Raw genomic sequence first — 20,647 nt, 5'->3', positions numbered from 1 at the left:
TTAAATCTATGTCCTTCTATCCTAGTAGCCTCAAAGTCTTAACTTGTTTCAGCACTAACTCTCAAGTCCAAAGTCTAATTCATATATCATACGGACGAAGTTTAAGGTGTGATTCATCTTGAGGCTAATTGCTGTACAGGCATGAGCCTGTGAAACCAAACACATTAGCTATTTCCAAAATGCAATGGTGGGGCAGGTGTAGGATAGACATTCCCATTCCAAAACAGATAATCAGAAAGGATGAGAGGAGTAACTGGTCTCAAGTAAGTCCAAAAGCCAATAGGGCAAACAACACTAAACCTTGAAGCTTTTTTGACTCTATACATAGCCTTCTGAACATCTTGGGGTGGGAGATGGGCCCCTTACAGTCTCAGGCAGCCTAATTTCCATGGCTTCACTCTCATGGGCTGCTGAGTTGTCATGCGCTCTCAGCGCATCCATACCAGTTCCTTGTTGGTAGCTCTATGGTTACGAGGTCTTGGGGTTGATCCTGTTCCAGTGGCTCCGGTAACCATCTACCAAGTGGTCACTCTCTGTGGTGGTTTCGCCTTTGTAGCAGGTTTCTGTCTGGGCTCCCAGACCATGCATAACATCCTTTTAAAAAATGTCTCTATAGTATTTATTGAATGAATAGACATATGGATAGACATTTAAGCTTTCTCCAGTATTTACATTTGATTTTTAAATTTTGTAAAAAGTGTTACAAGGAGCATTTTTATTAAATTATATACTTTATTTTCCAGTGTTTTTTCTTTTTTTTGGTCTATAGTCTATAATTAATTAATTAATTAACTTATTTATTTTATTTTATTTTCCTTTCTTAATTTTTATTTTAAAATTGTGGAATGCAATTCAGGGTTATTTACTTATTTATGTTAGAAGTTACAAGTGCTGGCTGCTTTCATGAAGATATTGCATAGTGGTGAAATCTGGGCTTTTAGTGTGTCCATCACCTGGGTAGTAACGATAGGATCCAGAAGATAATTTTTTAATCCTCACTCCCTCCCACTTTTTTTAGTCTCCAATGTCCATTATTCCACTCTGCATGTCCATGTGTAGCCATTACTTAGCCCCCACTTATAAAGTGAGAACATGTAGTTTTTGACTTTCTGTTTCTGAATTGCTTCACATCCTTTGAAATCTAGGTGGAGGCTGCCACAGCCTCACAGCTCCTGCACTCTACAAGTCTGCAGAGTCAGTACAGTCTATTGCTTTGGATAGAACTGTTTGTGCAATTATCTGACTATTGAATGTTGTAATGCCAAATCTTTTGAAAGGAGTATAAAATTGGAAGTGCTACAAAGATGAAAATGTTAAGCATATTAAAAATGAAACTTTTAATCAATTTGAATATTCATTAAATTTGATTCAATTATAAATGAAAACACAAAGCTAAACTGTATGAAATTCTAAAAGTTTATAATTGAATATAGTTTTTGAAAGGAAAAAACCTAGTAATACATTTACATAAAAAGTTATTAAACTGTGGTGTGAGTAATAATTAATAATATTTTAGCTAACAATTTTGAATGCTTCTTTGACCAAGCACAGAATTAAGAGTGATAAATGGATTATATAATTTGATACCCACAACAACCACATGAAATACATCTCAAGAACTGTGAAGGGTCTGATATTTTACTCTACTTGTTAACTAACAAGTTAGTATAATATAGATTCAAGGGTGCAGGCAGAAGTTATAATGCTTGGGTCAGAGACAAATAATAATTTATTGTAGAAATAGCAGAAGACAGACCATTGGCATTTGCACCAATTCCCCAGGTCCAAACTCCCACAGTGGCAGTGAGATGAAGGTCAGGTGGCTCCTGGGTTGCATCACAGGAGAAGAATTCCAAGTTTAGGAAGCTTCAATCTTTTGAAGGAGTTACAAACCTGTCAAATTTTTGCCTTGAAGAAAAACTTTATTGTTATTATTCTGGACAACAAAAGATAGTACTTCTACTCTAACACCCTCTCTATTTTCCCAGGTGTTTGCTCTGCCAACATGGTTTTTTTTTTGAGTTGGAGTGTCACTCCTGATGCCCAGGCTGGAATGCAGTGGCATACTCACGGCCTCTGCAGCCTCAATGTGCTGGGTTTAGGTGATCCTTCTGCTTCAGTCTTCCAAGTAGCTGGAACTACAGACACATGCCACCACACCCATCTAGTTTTTGTGATTTATTGTAGAGACGAGGTCTCACCAAGTTGCCCAAGCTGGTCTCGAACCCCTGGGCTCAGGCAATCCTCTCACCTCAGAATCCCAAAGTGCTGGGATTACAGGCTGAGCCACCGTGCCCAGCTGCCATCCTTCTTAAATTCTTCAATAGACAGTCTGGAACAAAATATTGTCAGGATCTTAATTCACAAAATATGCAGAAATACAAAGGATCCATGGGAAATTGTCATATAATGATATGTTTTACTATTTCTAGTTTAAAAGTTAGGAAACAGACATTGAGAAAGTTGAATGACTAGATCAAAGTCATAGATATTTATATTAAAACATCATTCTAGTGATGTAAATACAAATGAAAATTCATAGTCCTACATAGATATTCATTAGATTAGTGCTCATCAGATAATTTTTTGTTTAGAGAAGATTTCCATTCATAATCATTAGATTACATCTTGTTACCTGTGGACTATACAGGAAAAATAAAATCAGCCTCATAATTCCATACTTATTCCATGTTCAAACCTTTGTAGTTTTTTCAATCATAGAGTCTTCTTTCCAATCAATATTTCTTGTTTCCACTCAATGTCATTCCAACTAAGCTAAAAAATTGACTTTCAGAAATACTAAAAATTAACTTGTATGACCTATAGAGAATATCCATGTTGTAAATCTTTGAAATAATTCTAGATATTAGATAATTTAAAGAAAAACTATAGCAACAACTTAATCAGCCTGTATAGTTTCAATAGTTTTCTGAAAAATGAAACCTTCACTTGATTTATGTAAGCTCATTATTTTTGCTTTTGGACATCCAACTATCAAGGACCATTTCAAGAAAGCACTGCTCATTAAACTATTGGACTCTCTCCATCTAAGCATCAATGTGCGGCTGTTCAAGGAGAGGACAATCAAGGCCTCACTTCTTTTTAGCTGAGAAAGCCACGGTGGAAGTGGAACTTTGTGCTTGCCCTGTTATGATGAGGGAGAATGGGTGAACTTCAAAATGGAATGACAGAGTCCACAGTGGCCTAAGTGGGATTGTGTAGGTGAAGTGGAGTGAATTTGTGAGTAAAGAAAAAGAAAAAAACTGTTCTACTCTTGTTTATCTATGATATTTATATAAATTATGCTTGGGATTTAATTTTCGCTCTAAACTACAGGTTAACCATACATAATGTTATGTGTTAACAACACTGGGTAAACCCATTCATTTAAGAGAAAAGCAGCAATTAATTCCATTTAGATATTACCTTAAATAACCTCAAAGTGAGCTTATGTGATTATATGTTGGGTTTGCAGAATTGGTTTCTGTGTTTAGGCCATGTTCAATGACACATTTTCCCCATTCAAGATATTATTCTCATTTTATGGTAAGAGGTCATGTTATGCAACAAAATCGGATAAAATGGTACCAGATTGCAGGGTAACATCCAAGGTGTATATGTGACCTTAGGGGAGGTATGCACCTCTACTAATCTACAAATATGTATATATGTGAAGAGATAGTGCCTTATCAGTAGACAGAGCTATCTACTGATCAGAATTCTCTATCAATTTCCCGTGATTCTAAACACCACGTGCTCCATTCTGTACTGGTTATATGCAAATAGTTTAACACTGCATTAAGTTCTACACTGTTCTTGGGATTTATTACACAAAACTAAGCAGTCATGTTTTTTGAATTATAAATGATGTTTCTAAGGCACAGAAAAAAAATCAGCAAAAAATTCAGTTATCTGATCAGTTGCTCATAAATTGTGAAAGCTCTGTACCAAATAAGGCTTATTCTTTTAATCCTATGCGTTTCTGACCTGTATAAAGAGCCTGAATGAAACTTTATCCTATTTCCATAATGTAGTTCAGAGTAGTGTTTCCATTTGCAGGCAATGTGCAATGCAGCAACTGAGTTATAGTACACTGTACCAATTGCAAATTTTTCATAAAAATGAAATGGATGAAGATACACTTGATACAACTCCAACTCAAAAGTTTATACCTAAATTGTATACAATTTTGATTATTTCATAGATGTATAGGACTTAATATTATGAGATGCAAGTTATTTTTACGTTCAGCCTGTAATCCCACACCTTTGGGAGGCTGAGGTGAGTGGATTGCCTGAGCCCACGGGTTCAAGACCCGCCTGGGCAGCGAGACCTCATCTTTACAATAAGTAAAAAATCAGCTGGGCGTGGTAGCACATGCCTGTAATTCTAGCTACCTGGAAGGCTGAGGTGGGAGGATCGCTGGAGCCCAGCACTTCGAGGCTGCGGTGGCCGGGAGAGGCCACTGCACTCCAGTCTGGGCGACAGAGTGAGACTCCAACTCAAAACCAAAACAAAACAAAACAAAAAACCCCCATATATATTTAAAAGAAGGAAGAGATAAAATGTTAGGTGTCATATTGAGAATCAGTGACTACTGGTATTCTTTTTCCCATTTCCAAGGATGAAGTACATTATCTTAAGTGCATTAGCAGACTTCAGTCATGAAGAAATAGCTACCTGAGGCTTGGAAATGATATTGGGGGAGGTGTAGAACCAAATTATGTTGGAGACATTGAGGCAAAGAATCAGGAGGAGGCAAGTCACATAATTAGAATGGGTGAATGAGGTGGAGTTGGAGCCTGACATAGAATATGATGAGAAAATGGCAGTCTTTAAAATTATCAAGATAAATGGGCATGCTGACTCCAACACATGACAGAAGAAGGCTAAGAAAATCCTGGCACTGACCGGATGTGGTGGCCCATGCCTATAACTCCAGCACTTTGGAAAGCCAAGGTGAGAGGACTGCTTGAGGCCAGGAGTTTGAGACCAGCCTGGGCAACCTAGTGAGACTCCATGTCTATAAACAATACAAACATTAGCTGGGCATGGTGTCAGACACCTTAGTCCTAGCAATCTGGGAGGCTGAGGCAGAAGAATTGCTCGAGTCCAGGACTTTGAGGCTGTGATGATTTATGATCATGCCACTGCACTCCAGCCTGAATGACAGAACAAGACCCTGTCTCAAAAAAGAAAAAGAAAAAAAAAATCCTGGCACTCTGAAAAACACGTATGCGGATGTTGTTAAATGGTAATGAAAGGAGCCCCCTCTGTGGTTCACCCCAGCTGCAGTGGTTTGTCCTTTTCAATAAAACCCTAATGTCTCTCCCTGATAATGAATGCGTGTCCTGGTTTATAAAGGCATGCGGCACTGACCTTATTTCCGGGGTCTGACAGATCAGCAAATACACATGGGCACAACTGCCTATTTGCTATTTACTACAACAGTAAATGGCAGACCATAAAACGCGATCTGTTTAAATTGCATTTTGCAAACAATTCTTACTTCATGCCACACACTCTGTGAAACATTATTATTATTATTTATGAGGAACAGTTAAGGCTGCCTGGTGCTAGAAGAGTAGTGGATTTCTTTTACATTTAATTTTGCAGAAGAAAGAGACCTAGAGATTATCTTGTTGGAAGTTTTCATTTTATGATCGAGAAATTGAAATATTCTAATAACTTGACCATGATCATACTGATAACTAGAGATAGAGGCCAAGAACAAATACAAGTTCTTAGCATTTTTTATATTAAGTTGGTCTAAATACCCATATTCCTATTTTTAATACAATTATTGGTGATAAAAAATAAAATCTCTAGTAAAAATCTCATTTATGCCAACATGAGAATTTTAATGTATCATTCAGAAAAGAAATATAAAAATATACACATATATTAGAATCATGCATATATTCACTTACTTTTTATGGCTTGTCTGAAATGCCCGAATGAAATTTAAATAAATGTATATATTATTTGTACATAATGCATTATGCTATCTATATTTCTCTCACCAGCTGGTGATATTGTCAATTAAAAGTAAATTTTCAAGGTTGATTAAATGAAATAATCATGGAGATGTTAAAAAAATAGAAGACATCATAGTTCCATGTTTTTGTTAAGGGGCTAAAATGAAGAACCTTTTAAGACCATGAAAGTAAGTGAGATATATCTTCTATCTAGAGATTAAGCCTTAAAATACAAACATCATAAATCAGAGCAAAGATTTGAGATTTTTTTCTTAGACCAAAGATTTCCCAGGCCTATAAAGCCAGAGTATAATCTTATTTCCATATATTTGAGGCCAACTGATGGCTTGATATTTTCACTTGAGTGTCTGCCAGGCACTTTAAACTAAAAGTAAACTCTTGGTTTGTCCATTCAGACCGGCTCCTCTTTCTGTCATCCTTCCATCTTTTTATAAAGAGCTCTGTTAACAGTTAGACCTGGAAGTCAAAATCTAGGTGTTATTTTTAACAAAATCTAAGTGCTATTTTCTGGTCACATCCTCTATCGCAAAGTCATCAGTACATGCTGTTTACTCTTTCTTCTAAACATATCCCAAGCTAGCTGCATTTCTCCATTGCTATTTCTGCCCTCATCTCCTCTGACCTTGATAAATGCAAAACTTTCTTGACTGCATTTTACTTGAACCTCCCTACTTTTTTTCTTTCTTTCTTGTTGAGTTGGAGTCTCACTCTGTCGCCCAGGCTGAAGTGCAGTGGCACGTTCACAGCCACTCCAGCATCAACCTGCTGGGTTCCAGTGATCCTTGCGTCTCAACCTTCCAAGTAGCCAGAACTACAGGCACACGCTACCACACCTGACTAATTTTTGATTTATTGTAGAGATGAGGTCTCACCAGGTTGCCTGGGCTGGTCTCAAACCTGTGGGCTCAGGAAATCCACTCGCCTCGGCCTCCCAAAGTGCTGGGATTTCAGGCTAAGCCACCGAGTCTGGCCTAAACCTTCCTACTTCTATTTGAACCCTTCCAGATTTCATTGCATACACAACCACAAAAGTGATCCATATAAAGTGTAAATATGCCAGGTGCAGTGGCTCATCCTGTAATCCCAGCACTTTGGAGGGCTGAGGTAGGAGGATCACTTGAACCCAGGAGTTCAAGACCAGCCTAGGCATCATAGTGAGACTTCATCTCTATATTTTAAATAAGTGTTTAAAAAGTATAAATATGATCACATTCTTCCATTCATGAAAAATAGCACGACTTCTTCTTATATTTAATATAAGATAAACAAGTCAATTTATTTCTCTGCTCTATAAAAGTCTACCAGATCTGGTACCATCTTCTTCATTTACTTTAATTAATATCAACTTTTCCCTTACGCTATAGGCTTTTGCTTAATGGTGCTTCTTATTTTCCTTAAACAAGTTAAGTTCATTCTCCACCATAGGGCCTTTTCATTAGCTATTCCCCTCCTGGGCTTTCCCAATCTTTGTACGGATGGCTTCTAATGGTCATTTAACTTCAATGTCACTCTTAAGTCAGGTCTTCTCTGACCCCACAATCTAAAGGAGCCCATGCAGTCCTTACATTCTTGGGAAGTTTTCCTTTCCTAGGGACTTCATAAGGGAAAAAACCAAAGAGCTCCACTCTACCCAATCAACATCTTGTTTCACCTCTTTTCTATTCCTCTGAGTGCAGGAAAAACAAGAAAACTATCAGCTGGTAAAATGTACTAAGAGAAAATTAAAGCAATGGTAGAAAGATATGATCAAATAATCACAGGAGCAAACTCAGGGCAAATGCAATAAGAATGGTGATAAATATTATGAAGAGAAATCACAGACTGCAATGCTATACACACACTCTCCCCAGTGGTCCTATATGTGGCTAATGGAACCACCTACATGTTTTGGGGTCTTGACCCAAGTGGTTTAGGGGCCTGTGAGTAGCCAGGAAAATCGAATATGAGTTTTTTTTACATAAATGTATAGGGCATATTTGCATTTTTATTAGCCTGGTGCTTTGAGCAAACAAGAGGCAAGGACCTCATTACTTATTCACTTGAGCTGTGAATTACAGCAAGCCTAAGTGGCTGGGATTTAGATATTGGATGTTATTATCATACAGTGTACCACATTGTCCCATTGTCTAGACTTGAGACTACTCCCTGGTTTTATTGTATTTTTATAATTACTTTAGGAAATTGTAACATATCTGTTCTAAATTCCTTTCAGGAATAATATGATTCATGGAAAGAGAAGAAGGTTGGGTGTCAGAAAGAAGGAAACAAAAGCCAAGACTTATGTGGACTGAGCATTTACTGTGTGCTAGATTGTTTAGGTACTATCACAAACTACACTGTCATTTTTTTTCTTATAGTCATTGCAGATAATTTGTGTGGTAATTTGATTAATGTCTGATTCACCAACTAGACAATCAGTAAAATGAAAGCAGAGTTTTCTCGATTAACTTATTACTTGTTATGTGTCTGACATAGAATAGAAAGAGCTTGAATGAAATTGTTAAACATAAAAAATGAACATATATTAGTTAAGGAATCATCTCAATAGTCCCATCAAGTGGTAGTATTTTACAGATATCACCAATCAGAGTTTAAAAACTTAACATTTTGTTGCAAACCACTTATAATCATCTTGTGGACAAAGACAAAAAGTACAGGTACATAAATTTGTTCAATGGGTATAGCATATCTATTATGTAAATATATTAACATTATCTGATAAGTTTCCTACTGAACATTTAGATTTTTTCCATATTATTATTTTATAAATAAGTCTTTGATAAATATACACATATTTTTTGAGTGATTTAAAAATCTCCCAATCTTTTTAAACCCTTCCTGATTTCTAATTTGTTGTTGCTTCTTTTCTTTTTTCTTGATTGGGCCAGCTAGTGGTTTATCTTTTTTTTGTTTGTTTGTTTTTAAGAAACCAATTTTTTGATAAATATATTGGTTATATTATTTTAGTTTCCTAATTCATGAATGCCTATGCAAATATTTTATTGATTCCTTTTTTCTCTTTTGGCTAGGTTCTTTGTTTGATATTCGTTTTATTACCTCTTACACTGAATGCTTAGTATTCTTTTTTCCTTAAAAATAAAGGTGTTTGTAACTTCAAATTTGCCTCTACATATAGCTAAGTTTACATTTTAAATTTTGATAATGCTCTGAATATTGGATTTTGATTTATACTTTGACAATGTCTCACTTTCTCAAAGTGAGACAAAAGTGTAATAATACTGAAGAACTGGATGAATTTTTGCAAAGTGAACACATGCAACATATTCAAATCTTTCCCCCCCAAATATTATTTTCTAAGTTTACTGCTTTATAGCCACATAAAACAATTTTCCAGGCTTATGGTCAGCTTACTCTCAAGGGAAAAACAGAAAATCTCCGTTGAGCATACTCAGTTCATTTTTCAAAAATTCACTAATAATTAAGTTGCTGAACTTGTCCTGGAAAGAGTGGAAGAACAGAGAAAGTCAAGGAGGCCTACATTCTATGGAGTGCTCACTGTGTGGGAGGAAACATCAAGAATGGGAAAAGGGGCCCAGCAACATTGTTTGCTTATTTTTGTTTACTTGTTTTCATCCATTCATCTTTAATTTTGGATTTTATAAATAAATTAGTTAGCATCATGTGACTACTTTATTAATTCAGCCATCTTTGAGAAGAAACAAGAAAACTTGGGCCACACATTGCTTCTACAGGCTAACTTCATCTCTAGTTTGTTCTCTATTTTGGGAAACCACTGACTCAGTGATATTCTTTCTCAGTTTTACTCACTCTTTGCTGCAGATAACTGGCATGGCTGTGTTGGAGTTTTTTCCTGCGCTATCTTCTTCCAACTTTAGAAAGACTCTGCCATAACAGAATGCCCTGAAAAGTGTTCCCTTTTCCCGTGCTAGTCCTATTGAGTACTGGTACTTTGACCAAACACATTCAAATTTATGACATAAAGATGATATTAGTTCCTAAATTCAATACTTTCACTTTATTTTTATATTCTTTTATTTTAATTGGACTCTGTTGAGGTGGAGATATATAAATGTTTGCATTCAAATACCATCTGACTTGGAAATTTCTTTCTTTTTTTTTTGTGAGAAAATAGGATTTATTAAGAAGACAGAAAAACTCCCAAACAGGAGGGGACCCAAAAGAGGGTTGCCTTTATTTTATTAAAATTAAACAACAACAACAACAACACTTAACAGCTTTAAGGGTACAAATGACTTTTGGTTACATGGCTACTTTGCATAGTGTAAAGAAGTCTGGACTTTAAGAATACCCTTCACCCTCATTAATGCGCATTGTATCCGGTAGGTATATATTTTTTTAAATTTCTCCCCCTCCCATTCTCCCCATTCTGAGTCTCCAGTGTCCTATATGACATTCTATATGTCTTTGCAGATCCTTAATTTAACTCCCACTTACAAGTGGGAACATGAAGCACTTGGTTTTCTATTCTTGCTTTACTTCACTTAGGATAATGGTCTTAAATTCCATCCAAGTTGCTGCAAATGACATAATTTTGTTTTTTCTTATGACTGAGTGGTATTCCATGGTATGTGTATATGTATATACCACATTTTCATGATCCACTAATCAGGTGAGGAGCATTTAGTTTGATTCCACATCTGTGCAATTGTGAATTGTGTTACTATATAAATGAGAGTGCAGGTGTCTTTTTTGTATGATGACCTTTCTTCCTTTGGGTAGATACCAAGTGGTGGGATTAATGGATCAAATGATAGTTCTATTTTTGGTTTTTTGAGAAATCTCCATACTGATTTCCACGGATGTTTTACTAATTTACACTCTCACCAACAATGTATAAGTGTTCCCTTTCAATAGCATCTGTGCCAACATCTATTGTTGTTTGATTTTTTAAAAATAATGGTCATTCTGATTGGTAAAAGGTAGCATCTCATTGAGGTTTTAATGTGCATTTCTCTGAGGATTAGTGATGTTGAACCTTTTTCATGTGTTTGCTGGTCATTTGTGTATCTCTGAAACTTTATTAATTTAGTTTGAAATTATAAGTGCAAATGCACTTACAGTGACAATGACCTGAGTTCTCAAATTTAAAAAAAAATGATGATTTTTCTCTGTATTATTTGGAAACCTATATCTTTTAAAAGGACACAGTTTTGTCCAAGTGTTCTAATTTCTATATTTAATTTTATTATAATTTATTATACAGTTTTTACTTCTATTTTTTTCTGATATGTTGTAGGTCATTTGTGTTTCACTTAAATTTTTGTATCTTAAAGTGAAGGTTGACCATCATTGTCATTTAGATTCCCACTTTTTAATAAATTCTAACGTCAGTCAACTGGCCTGTGTGATTCATAGGCATGGAAGCTTACCAGGGGTGTTACTGAAGAACCGATATTTCTTGGATACCACTAATTTCCCTTACTACCTAAGTTATTATGCTCTGTCATGTTCAAATATTTCTTTCCTTAGAAAAAAATAAAAATAAGTTGAAGAAAATATGCATTTTACTCTTGTTAGGTTTTGCTTTCTCCTAGATTCATACTAAAAGTTGAGGAAATATTAAGAAAAGTATAAATTTTTAGTTTCTCAGCATGGAGCATTGACAGAGCAAAGTAGTCAGTTACATAGAATTGAGGCCATTCTTTAGTTTCATTCTGTGGCTGGGTGATGTACAAATCTAATTCTCTGAATTTCATAATGAGTCTTCATTTGTAGGTTTGTAATTTTGCTATCATTTATGAACTATTTTCAGGGTAGTTATGACTATTACAGTTAATTGAATCAATCCAGTGTTGTTCTTAATTTATAAGTCCCAGATGCAATTATTCAAAGATATATACTGCAGACAGTGTATATCCAATGCAAAGTCTATTCTGTTCAATAATCTGTCACTAATTTAAGCATTTCTCAAAGCGACCCCATTCTTCTTTAACTTTGGTGCTTCATCTCTTAACCTATTGCTATTAAAATTATGATACTATAAACAAAGGTTATGATTTGTCTTCTCTCAGAACCCAAAACAGTAGATCAATTCCATTGGGGAAAATGGAGAATCTTTGGAACTGTTGTTGTTATCTAACTCAAAAACCTATTATTTTTATTTGTAGTGAGGTATGATTGGAGCATACATGATTCATACAATTTTATTATGCCTGCTATTTGCAATTATCAAGGTCAATAACCATGGATCCTTATTTTAAAGGAAACTAGCATACTGTGGGAGTTTCATGTTATATCTTGTTTTGTACTTATCTGTGGTTTAAGGGCCATGCACAAATTTTAGAGGGGTTGATACACTATTTTAGGAGATAGAGTGATTACTATCAAATTTAGAATTAAAAGTGTCATCACAGAGAAGATGACCGTGGTTTGATTTGAGGAAATCACCAGTTTGGGATTCCATAAGACAAATTAAGTATAAAACATCAAATGGTGGTGAAAAATTTGATTACTCATGGAAAGGACCCAATAGAGGAGACCAAAATGAAGACTCAAGGTAGTAGAGTTCTGGAGGATAAAGAGCTGGGATAAAAAGAAGTAAAAATTTTAAACTTGAAGGAAAGTATACTATTATATATTTTTAAACATTGGGAGAAAGAAAGGCATACAGATACAGGGAAAGTGCCATATTAAGATAGAGATGGTGGAAGATAATAGGTGAATGTTTGTTCCAACAGTGTAGTGATGTGATTGATGAAAAGATAATATAAAGTTTATAAATTCTTGTTTAATGGTAAAAATACAGAAATACTCAGTTAACGTGGAAATAGAGAGTCTAAAACCATTTTGCCATTTTTAGCAATTTTTTTTGTTAGAAATACCTAAAACCCTTAAATGTTAGTCTGCATGTCTGCTTGTCTGCCCATTGGTGATTATCATGTAAACTTCCTGAGTGTTTCAATGATATTCAGTGAGTTAATAGACAAATCTACCAGTAGGTGCACATTTTAGGCATGTCTGGGAATTATACCTACAGCAGAAGAAAATACCAAATACTCACTAACATGCTAAAACCCTGACAAGTGCAAGGTATTGGTTTAGGAAATTTGTATCACCTGATTATACAATACATCTATACATATTGTTATCTCCATTTTATGATTAAGAAAATAGAGTCACAAATTTTAAATATATCGTCTCAGTACAGTGTGGTGAATTATGTTTTGTTGAACAGCAGAGCCAAAGACCTAATTGAGGATAGATAGAAGTAGACTCAGTAAAATTGGCTGTGAAATTCTTCACACTAATATTTGGCTGCCTTAGAACAAGAGTAAAAATATATATGTAATGCAGACTACTCAGGATTTGACTATCATAAAGCAATATGAATACATGATATGGGCATTCAATGAGTATCATGATTCTGAGTGCAGTAACTCACCAAAACCATGCAGGCAGTCAAGAGAATTTTGAAATGAATCATATGCCTTGTAGAGGTAAGGAGGGGCTGAAAATCTAGAGTCAACAAGGAGGAATAGAATATGGCACAGTGAATAAGTAGAAAAATCATAAAGAAGAAGGGCATTGATCCAAGTAGGAAGATGCATAGCTTAGAACTTGGAGGTAGAGATCTTTTAAATAATGCATGGCCAACAAAGTGAAATGAATTTAAGTTTTCTAACTCAGAAAGTTAAGAATCTGTGACTGACACTTTCATGATCATTTACATGGATATGAAGTTATCACCAGTGGTCATAGAGGAGCTGGTGGGCTGGAAGCTTATGCATACATGGACAAATTACAGGAATTCAGAAGATGTTGAGACTAAGAAGAGAGTAGCTTATAGGCATAGTGAGAACTAACCACATATTGTAATTGTGTGATTCAAAAATTAATGCTGTCTTGGGCTAGGGCTCAGGTTTTGGGTAGTGGTGTTTCAGTTGGATTTGGACCTCTAGAAATGGATATCTATGAGCTTGGCACAATCCTTGCAATCAAATCCATTGAGTCTATATTAATAAGTTGTATAAACTTTAAATAAGAAAACACACCGAGAAATGGTAGAACATCAAAGATCAGTTGAGTTCTGGCAAATTACTACCAGACCCCTCAGATTCTTACAATAATTATATCAGATTGTGGATACCCACAAGATAGAATACATATGCTCCCACCCTTACACACATTGTAATCCTTCTAGGGCCATGAATATCAGTAAGAACAGTGATGAGAATTAAATAGGCTGGTACATTTTGCTTATCTTGGATGCCCAAGTGGAAGAAATGGCTTTTATTCAGTGGGTCACAAGAAAAATTCTCAGCCCATGAATAAAATAGCTTGGTTCTTTTCTTCCACCTCCCCAAGTATGAAAACCAGTTTGCACTTATGAACAGGAGGGAAGTCGGAGCAGTGTTTGAAAGACAGGCTAAAGCATTGGTCTTGAAAGTCACAATAGCAGCACCAGCTGAAGGAAAAGCCTGGGTAGGGCAGGGAGGAATAAGCTGGAGTTTCTAAGGTTGAGATTTCAGTGAGAAATCACAGTTAGGTAAGGATTTGCATTAAGGGGGTTTATTTTCATTAACTCACTGAATGAACCAAGAGGTTGATAGGTAAGATTGCCCATCTGTTAGTGATGGTTTTGGAAAAGCAGAGTGTACAGAATGATAAAGAACTTAGTTTACTGGAGCAATTTGGTCTAGAGATTTAAATAGAATAAACTTTACTTTTGTTCCCTGTAGCTTCTTTTCCAGAGACTTAATGTGCTGCTGCTGACATAGTTGGGTTCATGGAACAAAAAATAGAGCTACTTGGTGGCATAGGCTGGTGCACCTCTGACTCCAGAAGTTGGTAATGACATTGAAATAATGAAGGTGGGCTGAGAAGTTGGGATTTTTATACATTTATCTGGTTTGTAATATATCCACACTCAGTTTTTCTTATAGCATTCAGAAGTTAATGTTACATATTCACTTTATTTTTCTTATACAATGAGAGTCATGTGCATAAAAGAAGTACTGGCAATACATCTACAGAAATGTTATTATATTTCTGTGGACCCCAGAGAAATGCCCACAACTACACCCGTATCAATTTCTGAATTCCCAGACTGTAGCACAGTGCTTGACATATAATAGATTTGAAATATTTGATTGAAAGAATGAATAAATTGAGTTAGAATTCAGTCTTGTATAGTTGGGGCTGTTTTTCATTTCCAAATCCTTTTATACCAGAAGTTCCTATTGAGTTTTGGAGGTGGAACATAAATGTCACCTTTCATGTGGTTTAGCCACATAGACGTGAATACCATCTTACTCTGTTACTTTAACTGAACTCTAAGGTAATTGGACATGGTCCCCTTGATTAACTGATTGACAGGTAGTCTGTAAATGACTGACTGCATTGGTTTGACCACACGGAAGCTGGTCTGGCTCTTGTACCTCATTCTGCAGACCATCAAGATAATGAGACTCTCAGAATTGCAATTCTTCTGAAATAGACTACTAGAAAAGGGAAATTAAAATTATTTATAAGAAAGCTTGGGAGAAAAAAAATTCACTACAATTCTTGACAGCAGTGATAGGAGACTCATTTAGAAAATCAAGTGCACTAATCAATTTATAGTTTCCCTGGTAGAAAAGAACCAAACTATCTTATTCATGGACTAAGCATTTTTCTCTAATTTTTAAAAATTGTGAGCAGATGACAAATTACTGCATGAGTAACACGATATGAGGACTGAGCATGCATGTTTATATTTCATTGTTTTAATCTAATCTAATACAACACACACCAAAGTCCCTCATACACACACTTAATGGCATGCATAATCATGATTGTGCTGCATAATAATTAGGCATTAGTGATAAGCAGTTCCCATAAATTACTGTAATTAGTATTACTCTTATACCACCACAGCAATTTTTTTAGGTTTTCCCTTCTAATTTTGTTAATTCTTTAGTATCAATCATCAACACAAATGTCAGCAGTCTCCCTAATGCCATGTGTGACTTAATTATCATTATTCTTTGCCCAGAGTAAGGTCTCAATCAGTGTTTGCTGTATTAGATTGAATAAAATCATCACACAGCAGCTAACATTTGCTATGTTGCAAGGCAGACAAATTGGATTTCTCTTCAGAGTTGGGAGTTTCTATGTTCATTTCCCAGGGTTAATGCTACCTTCTCTACCCCCTTACTTCTTTTTTTAACAGAACTGTGAATTTCAGATCTTGATGACACAAAGGTCAGGAAATTCTTGACTGGAGCATAAAGTGGTGGTCATTGATCACTGTCCAATTTTATAGCCCACAGATTGGAGAACTGGGTCAAAGACACAGCAATACACAAAGGGAAGGGAACAACACAAATGTATCCTTGGTACCAGTATCTTTCTATGTTGGGTTAAGGAATAAGCTAAGACATTAATTTAGTTCACCAAAAACAAGGTTTACAGAGACATGTCATGACCGTTGACAGTTTGGACACTCTACGTCACCATCTGAACCAGCCATCAGAGATTCTTAATGCAGGGTAAGAACCATTTCTCTATTGGTGTCGTATAGGCCTTTAATGACCATGGAGTCAAGGAAGCTTGTGGTTCTTTATTCCATCTTTTGAGACAGTAGCAAAGCATCTTCAAATCTCTCTACCCATTTCTTTCACTTATAAAGACACTTGTGATTATATTTGGATCATTCAAGTAATTCAGGATAATCTCCCCATCTTAAGGTCTTTAAATACATCTGCAAAGTTCTTCTTACTAATTAAGGTAATGCATGTACAGGTCTGAGGATTAGGATGTGGACATTTTGCGGGGGGGCATGTTATTCAGCATGCCCATAGCAATTGATAGCCCACGTGACCTATGAGTGCTGAACTGCCTATTAATTTTCCATGATTTTACAACTGTGCTAGAACACTCTCTCTCTTCTCTTCTCTTGAGATGCCTGTTGCTTCCCTAGACTCCTTATGGCTCTTTCCCCATTAGGGTTCATGTTATAATGGAAATCATTCCCATGCATTCTAACCAAAGCAGGAATAGATTCACGATCACTGAGTTTCATGAAGCCACTGTCTTTGCCAAGTTTACACCCCATGGATTAGACATCCTGACTGATTCTTATGGTGATTCTCATGGACAATCCAGGCTTAAGAAGCATAAGGACAATAACAGCAGTAAACATTTCTATAGAGATGACTATGTATTAGGAACTGTTTAAAATGCTTTACACGTATTAACTCATTTAATATTCACAATGCTCCTATGAGAAAAATGTTATTATTATTATCATCTTGCAGCTGAGGAAACTGAGGCCCAGAGAGCTTAAGTAAATGACCAAGGTTCACCCCTAGTAGATAGAAGAGCTGGTATTTATTTATTTATTAAAAACAATTTTGTTTTCTAAAAAAATTTTAACCCTTTGTGACTAGATAAACAATGGGACTCACCGAAGGTGGTGTTTCATACTGGACAAGACTGGGGCGAGGGAGACGTCCGTTTGATGTGGCTTGTCATGGGTGACAAGATTAAGAGCGAGTATCAGAGAAGACAGTCAAACACCTTATCTCTCTTCACAGAGAGACCAGGGCTGGAAAAGAGAAGAGTGAGAAAGAGAGAGAGAGAGTGGCACATCTCAGTGGGACCTCCAAAAATGTTAGAGTCACACTCTCCCAGCAGGGCCTTCGGAATGTTAGATCAAGCCTGCTGGAGGTGTGAGGTCTGGTGTGCAATCTGATGCCGCATGAAAGATGCAAAGAATTGCACGGAAGTTAGATTGGAGAATACAGTTTTTTAAGAAAGTAAAGAACAGAGAGAGAGAAGAGGTGATTCACCTCCCCAAGGTAAGGGAAGGGGCCAAAGCTTAAGAAAACATGCCCTGGCCATAAAAGTTCAAAGAGAGAGGACGGGGCAAGATGGCGACGGCATAGGTGAACTGGTGAGATTCTCTGAACGTGAGTTCCCAAAAAGGCTATCACTTCGCTACCCCCATCCCCCAGCCCACCACCAACCGCGCTGGGGTCAGGCCCGGGAACTTCAGTCCCACGCAAGGCCAGATATTGCGCCCCTCCCCCCACTGCTGCCGTTCTACTCGTGTGTGGAAGTCTCTGGTCCCAGCCCCCTCCAGATCCCTCCCCGGCTGCATTGTCTCCAGCCCGGGCACCCGGCATCAAGTCGCCGGTCACACAGGGAGGCTCTGGGCACCCACCCCTCAGAGACGCTGGTTCCATTTCTGGCTGAAGTCCTCTGTAGGGTCCCAGCGCCACTCTCGCTGTTTAGAGCCTGCCCTTTGGAACTTTGGAGCTCTGGAACTCCGGGTCCACCCTGGCTGAGGCACTCACCGTGAGACCCCATATCAGAGGACCCAGACAAGCGGAGAAAAACAGACCTGCTTAAACTGCCTTGCCATTCTCCAGGCAGAGACTTCCATTGCCCTGCCCACCTATCAACAAATTTTACCTCATTTCCTAAGGCCAGGTATTGCAGTGTGCGGGGAAGTTTTGGGTCCCTGCTCCCTCCAGCTCTCTCCCTGGCCCGGCACTCGGCACCGCAGGTCGCACAGGGAGGCTCTGAGCGCCCGCCCCTCAGAGACACTGGTTCCATTACTGGCTGAATACTCTGTAGGGTCCCAGCGCCACTCTCGTCATTTACAGCCTGCCTTTTGGAACTTTGGAGCTCTGGAACTCCGGGTCCACCCTGGCTGAGGCACTCAGCGTGAGACCCCAAGACAGAGGGCCCAGACAAGCGGAGAAAAACAGATCTGCTTAAACTGCTTTGCCATTCTCCAGGCAGAGACTTCCATTGCCCTGCCCACCTATCAACAAACTTTACCTCATTTCCTAAGGCCAGGTATTACAGCATGCGGGGAAGTTTTGGGTCCCTGCTCCCTCCAGCTCTCTTCCCAGCCCGGCACCCGGCACCGCAGGTCGCACAGGGAGTCTCTGAGCGCCCGCCCCTCAGAGACACCAGTTCCATTACTGGCTGAATACTCTGTAGGGTCCCAGTGCCACTCTCGTCATTTACAGCCTGCCTTTTGGAACTTTGGAGCTCTGGAACTCCGGGTCCACCCTGGTTGAGGCACTCAGCGTGAGACCGCAAACCAGAGGACCCAGACAAGCGGAGAAAAACAGATCTGCTTAAACTGCCATGCCATTCTCCAGGCAGAGACTTCCATTGCCCCGCCCACCTAGCAACAAACTTTACCTCAGCTCCTAAGGCAACAGTGTGAAACAGGAGACAAAGCCCCACCCCTATGCTGCAACGAAAAACAAAAGGGAGAGGCTGGAACCGGAGATCACAGAAGTGACTCTAGTATGATCGCTTATTTTGACCTATGATTTTATCATTGAAACTGTTGGTCTAGATTACGTTTGGTGTTTACCTTCTGACTTATACTGTTTCTTGATTTCTTTGGCCTGTCTCTGTTTAGCTATCAGTATTCTTTAGGGAATCTTTCTTACCTGTCTTTTTTCACTTCTTCCCAGCCCTGTGTCTCTCTCTCACCTGATAGTTGGTATGTATATCTGTTTTCCCTCTTGCACTTCTCTCTTTCACTTATTTTGACTTATGATTTTATCATTGTAACTGTTAGTTTAGATCACGTCTTTTGTTGACCTTCTGACCTACACTGTTTCTCGATTTTATTGACCTGTGTCTGTGTAGCTATCAGTACTCCTTAGGGAATCTTTCTTACGTGTCTTTCTTCACTTCTTCCCGATCCTGTGACTGTTTTTCACCTGATAGCTGGTATGTATATCTGTTATCCCTCTCGCACTTCTCTCTTTCGCTCATTTTGACTTATGATTTTATCATTGTAACTGTTGGTTTAGATCACGTTGGTTGTTTACCTTCTGATTTACACTGTTTCTCGATTTTATTTCCCTGTCTCTGTGTTGCTTCAGTACTCTTTAGTACTATGTAGCTATCAGTACTCTTTCTTACGTGTCTTTCTTCACCTCTTCCCAGCCCTGTGTCTCGTTCTCACCTGATAGATGGTATGTATATCTGTTTTCCCTCTCGCGCTTCTCTCTTTCTAACTCCCTATTGACCCCCCCTTCCTCCATTATTTTCCTCTTCTATATGCCCCCTTTTTAAATCTAGGGACCAAGACTGCAAACTGCTGAATAGACAGACTGTAAAGCAGAGGGAAAAGTGAACAAAACCAGAAGACCCTCATAAGGAAGAACAGGTCATTGCAGAAGAGAAATAAAAGCAACCCCACCTTCCCTCAAAAACAGAATTGAAGAGGGGGAGGGAAAGGGGTAAAGGGAGAAAAATCTACAGAAATGAAGAAAAACCAAAAGAAGAGTATGGGTCTCTCCCAGACGCCTGGGAGAGCAGACACTGAGAAAATTGACTTTGGAATACAAACAATGAAAAGTCCCCAGAATGAAGGGTCTCAAAATGCAAATGTAGATATCAAAACAATAATGGAGAGACTAAAAAGAATTGAGGAGACACAAGAAGAAACTAGGAAGGAGCTGATATCTGAGATAACAGTAATAAAGAATACTGTGAATGAAATAAATAACAAATTGATAAGCATGGAAAGCAGAATTACCCAAGCAGAAGAAAGAATCTCAGAGCTTGAGGACCAAAATATAGAAATAACCCAAACTCTTAAAAACACAGAAAATAAGCTAAAAAAGACAGAACAAAACCTTTCAAGAGATGAGTGACTACCTCAAGAGGCCTAACCCTAAGAATAA

This window comes from Carlito syrichta, unplaced genomic scaffold, assembly GCF_000164805.1.
Source record: "Carlito syrichta isolate Samal-C Ts95f unplaced genomic scaffold, Tarsius_syrichta-2.0.1 Scaffold303799, whole genome shotgun sequence".
In the NCBI taxonomy this organism is placed as follows: Eukaryota; Metazoa; Chordata; class Mammalia; order Primates; family Tarsiidae; genus Carlito; species Carlito syrichta.
Note: the sequence above shows the minus strand (reverse complement) of the source record.